The 5,415-nt window shown below is 39.3% G+C and overlaps 1 pseudogene; it reads left to right on the top strand.

Moving 5' to 3' along the window:
- The first annotated feature begins 1,225 nt into the window (after window positions 1-1,225).
- LOC104417943 lies at window positions 1,226-5,192 on the top strand (annotated as a pseudogene).
- The last annotated feature ends 223 nt before the right edge of the window (window positions 5,193-5,415 follow it).

Genomic DNA, 5,415 nt, shown 5'->3' with positions numbered 1-5,415 from the left:
TTTAAAAGTCGTTCTAGCTAGACATATCTTTGAAAATGGGAAGGCAAAGCCACTCCCACAACGGAGACAATGACGAGACCAAAACATTCGACAGAAAGAAGAAGAAGCAAAACACAGGATCAAATACACAAAGAAACCTCGTCCTATAACTTACTTTTATTAGCCTCCGGTCAATTACGGCACCTATGATAATCATTTCATTTCTAGCCAAAATTATTTTTCTATTTCCAAAAATAGGTTTGAAATAGGAATCTATTTGGTAATGTAATTTATTTTCTATTTTTTAAGCAAATTTTTAGTTCATAAATAGATTTAGAATTTAAAAAGAAAAGAAAAAAAAATTCACTTATTTATTTCTAGAGTAGAAATGCAAAATCAAAATTTTTCTCATCACTCGCTTTTGCTACTAACTAACCACCCACCCGTTGTCACTAGCCATCCACCACTGGCACTTGAGAGGGAGAAAGAATTTCTATTCTGAAAGTAGAATTTTTGTATTGCTATTAACTACCTATTTTTGTTGAAAAACTTATCCAGAAAATCTGATTAGAAATTGATTTTTGGAACAAAATGGTTCTCATCCGTGCCTTTAACAAAGAGATGAGTTGCTGCGAAATTTCTGAAGATTTAATATTAATACCAGTGCTGGTGGATGAAAATTCAAACCTATAAAGAATCTTGAAGTGCCCTCACTAAAAAAGTGATGGAGAGAAGCGGTTGGGAGATGGCGCGAAGATGCTGTAAGAGCGGCTCCTGGAAGGTAAAAGCAAAAGCAACTCTCTTGATCTTGACCATGTAACTTGGCCACCGTGCCAGCTCGTACCGTGTTTCGGAAATGTCCCCCAAGTGATCGTAAATTACGAAAGCAACTCGTTCTCTCTCTCTCTCTCTCTCTCTCTCTCTCTCTCTCTCTCCCTAGTGCTTTGACGTGGCTTTATTAGAATCGTTATGCAACACTGAGAAGAGAAACGGGTGCAAAACTGCTTTCGCTTAAGAAGCCATAGCATTGTCGGGAACCGAACGGAGTTGCATACGACTGAGCACGACGGCTGAATCATGGACGCCGAAGCTTCATCGTAACAATCTCCTCCCTTCTCCTGCTCTCCTCAATCTCCGGCGTTTCCATGTTTCAAACTGCTCTTCTTTCCTTAACCTTTTTGCTCTGTTTTTGCTTCTCTTTTCCTTTTCCTTTGTTGTCTTGGAAAGGTTTGAGACAAGCGAGATGATGGGGACTTTCCTGGCTTCGACGCCGCTGCTGAAGGAGGCGTGGAGGCTGTGCAGCGCGGCGAATGCGATGGGGAGCGGTGCCTTCGTGGTGGAGCAAGTCGGGGGCGTGGGGTACGTGGCATTCTCGGGCGTCCAAGAGATGCCGGTGCTCGGTTGGGATCCGAGCTGCACCATGCTGGCGCCGCTGGATGCAGCAGGCCACGGGCTGTTCGCGGCGCTGACACGCCGCTACGAAGGTGAAGAGCCCGTCATGGTTCACTCCGGAGTGCTTCACCGCTTCCTTCATTATCATTCGCGCAATGATCTTCAGAGCCAGGCTAGTTCATCGGCAACAACTTTACTTTATTTATTCATTTATTTCTTTTTTACTTTATCTGACCAAAAATAAAGTAAAAAAGAGAGAGAGATATCCCACGACTAATCGGATCACTCAGGAAAATCAATGACGATTTTCGTCAAACTACATTCTAAGATTAGTAATTCCTATAATTTTTCCTAGCCTTTCTAGGTTCTACATATTTTTCCAAATTCATTAGAAATACAAAATTATATTTTCATATCGTCGTTGACTCTTTTCGAAAAAGCTAATCTTATAAAACTTTTGTGAGACTGATGACGCTAATGGTTAATTTTTATTTGTATTTTTATTTATGAACTTCTATCTTGAAGCTATCTCAAACTTTCGTGACGGCAACATCTCTGGTGACATATACCTTATTTCCTTTTCATTCTAGAGCTCTTTTTTTTCCCACGATTACATTATCGTTCCAAATAAGAGCTCAAAGTGCTATCATTTTTTCAAATAAAAGTTTAAAGTAAAAATTATTTCATATAAGGGCATAAAGTTGCCATATCGGTCTAAAAAAGAGCCTAAAATGATTATGGTTATTTTGATTAAAGGCCTAACCTTGTCGGCCAACAAAAAATTCCAGCTAATCAAGAAATATTTTTTTCCAAACACAATTTAAATTTAAATCAAATTAGATTAGATTTTTTTTTTTTAAAGATAAGGAAAAATATAGGCGGTATCCGTCCCATCACTAATGGGGCAGAGCCATAGGCGGGCTCCCGCCTGCTTGTATTTTTCCTTCTTATTTTTTAAGTTTTTATTTATTTATTTTGTTTTTAAATGAAAAAATAGAATAAGGAAAAAAATTAAATCGACGGAATTGCCCTTTACTAGCTGGCAAGTTCACACTCTTATTTGATAAAAAGAGAAAGCACATTAGACCCTTATTTGAAAGAATGTTCACTTCATATCTTTATTTGAGAATATATGAGCACTTTGTATTATTATTTGGAATTTTAGCTTAAAGTATTAAACTTTGTGGATTAATATCCCGAAAAACCCAAAATCGGTACACTTGCGGCAAATTTACCCCAAACTATTTTTTTTACCTCCAAAAACCCCAAACTAGTATATCTTTGACAAATTTACCCCAAACCGGTATACTTATGATAAATTTACTCTCTGTCAGGTTTCGTTAAATTTTATTGTTATATTATTAATTTAAATGACACGTAATAGTTGATTGGTATATAAATTTGGGATTTTACGCTCTGTTTGTTGTAGTTTACAATTTTTGTGATTTTTTGTGGTATTAATCCAATTTAGCGGATGGTATATTTGTCACAAATTTAGCAGTTTGAGGTTTTTGGCGATCGAATAAATAAATTTGAAATAAATTTGTCATAAATGTACCAGTTTATGATTTTTTATGGTCAATCAAGGTAAATTCGTCACATGTGTACCAATTTGGGGTTTTTCATGGTCAAAAAAATAATTTGGGGGGTTTTTTAGGGTATTAACCCAAACTTTATTAAGGCATGGGCTGTCCGAAGTGCGCTGGCCAAGCTCGGTCCCATGACTTTGTCCTTCGGGCCTATCCACGTTGATCAAGTATGGACAACGGCTCTAATGGCCCATTTGGTCCTTGATAACCTCTAGGTCCGAATTTTGAATTACTGTGGATCTGATGATTGGTTTGGAGTATATCAAACCGAACCGTTCATGAGACAAATTTCTTGGTCATGAATGGTGCTCTTCTCATGAGATTATCTAAATAAAAGGGCCATACATATAAATACATCCTATGCACGTGTTAAAACATACTTGCACACTTATCATTAGTTTGTTGAACATGTTAGTGTTGTTTTGACTTGCTTAATAAACGGTTCCGTATGTTGAGCAATTGCAATATGATCAATCATTTCATATTCAATCTATTCATGTAACTCTTCTAATCGGACATGATATGGTGCGAGTTGATTTTTCAGTGAAGCGTTGTAATTGAGATTTTTCCAAAAGCTTTTAATCGGATTTTAGGAATTCTTAAATATGTATGCAGATTGATAGCTTGTTGGATAAAACCAAGTCAATAGTGATCACAGGCCACTCCATAGGAGGATCAGTCGCATTTCTCATAGCTCTTTCGCTTCTCTCCTTCCTCAAATCCATCTTCCCACCCTCAGTCCTGTGCATTGGTTTCGGCTCTCCTTTCCTTGGTAATGAGTCACTTTCGCGAGCTATTCTCCGCGAAAGATGGGCCAACAGCTTTTGCAATGTCGTGGCAACGCACGATATATTGCCGAGGTTATCTCTCGACCAATCACTTATTCAAACTCCCCATTGGAAGGCCCTCATAAGATTTTGGTACACGTTTATGATGTCACCAAACTCTATGAATCTCACTGACTTCCAATTAACTGAAGAAGACAAGGCATGGCTATTTTCCTTTGCTGCGGCCAACATGGAGCGCTTGGCGCAAGCAGGGGAAGGCTCGAGATGGAGGTCATTTTGGCCCTTAGGGAATTACTTGTTTTGTTCAGAGGAGGGCATGATTTGTTTGGACAACGCTGTATTGGTCAAGAAGATGATGCATTTGATGCTAAGGACAAGCTCTCCAAGTTGTGTTATTGAGGAGCACCTGAAGTATGGGTGGTATGTAGAGAGACTTTCTCTTCAGTCTTTGGGGAGAAGGTTCATAGAAGGATATCTCTCTGAATCAAGCTATGAAGCAAGTCTTTCGATGGCTTTGAACTCCTTGGGGACATCTCAACAGGTAGGGACGGCACCTTAGATTGACAAGGGACCGCGATCTATAAATGTATTAATGTATGCTTTTTATTCCCAAGTGCAATTTCTCTGAGTTTAAAGATTCTTTCACCTTTACTTTGTAGGTATTGATTGCACTAATGGCAAAAGATTGTTTGAAGATGGCAAGGGAGAAGGAGCGCCACCCAAACCTAAACGCCGCCTATTTAGCCACTAAGCTATCCAAAATTGCTCCTTACAGGGCGGAGATACAGTGGTATAAAGCTTGTTGCGATAACTCCGACAAGCAAAGAGGATACTATGATTCTTTCAAGCAAAGGGGGCCTCAAAGAGAGAATCACATATAAACAAGAACCGAATTATGCTTAAGGCCTTTTGGGATGGTGTCGTAAGCATGATGGATAGGAACAAGCTCCCACTCAACTTTCACAAAAGTTTAGAATGGGTAATTGAGGAGTCGCAGCTCTATAAGCTCCTCGTGGAGCCACTAGACATCGCGGAGTATTATCGGTCGGGGATGCATATGAAGAAAGGCCACTACATAAGTAATGGAAGAGAGAGGAGATACGAAATTTTCAATCAGTGGTGGACTGAGAGAGTTGTTATCGAGAAATTGGGCAATAGGAGGACCAAGTACGCAAGCTTGACCCAAGACACTTGCTTTTGGGCAAGGGTGGAGGAAGCAAAGGAGTGGCTGGACAAAATTAAAAGTGAAAGCAACCCAAATAATCTGGCTTTTCTTCGGGACAGACTCAATGAGTTCGAAGCATATGCAATGAAGCTGTTTGATGGAAAAGAGGCGTCTGCTGATGTTCTGGCTAAGAACTCAAGCTTTAGTTTGTGGTTAAAAGAATGGAGAGCATTGAAATCGCAGATTTATCCCCTAATCGAATTGGCCTTACCTGACTGATTCCAAGCCGATTCCCATGGAGACCTATTCACTTCCCGGTAAAAATTCTGGGAACCGGTCTTCAATATTGGTAAAAGGTAGTGGAATAAAGTTTTGCGATGAGATGAGATGTGGCTGAACAACTAAAAAAGTACGTCCTGATTTTATGTAGGGAGGTAATCGAATGTTCTGTCCTCTGTAGCTGCAATATTTTTCCTCATTCGACTTGCTACTGTATTTGTGC

This window comes from Eucalyptus grandis, chromosome 8 (assembly GCF_016545825.1).
Source record: "Eucalyptus grandis isolate ANBG69807.140 chromosome 8, ASM1654582v1, whole genome shotgun sequence".
Taxonomy (NCBI): Eukaryota; Viridiplantae; Streptophyta; class Magnoliopsida; order Myrtales; family Myrtaceae; genus Eucalyptus; species Eucalyptus grandis.
Note: the sequence above shows the minus strand (reverse complement) of the source record. Positions and strands in the feature narration are given on the sequence as shown.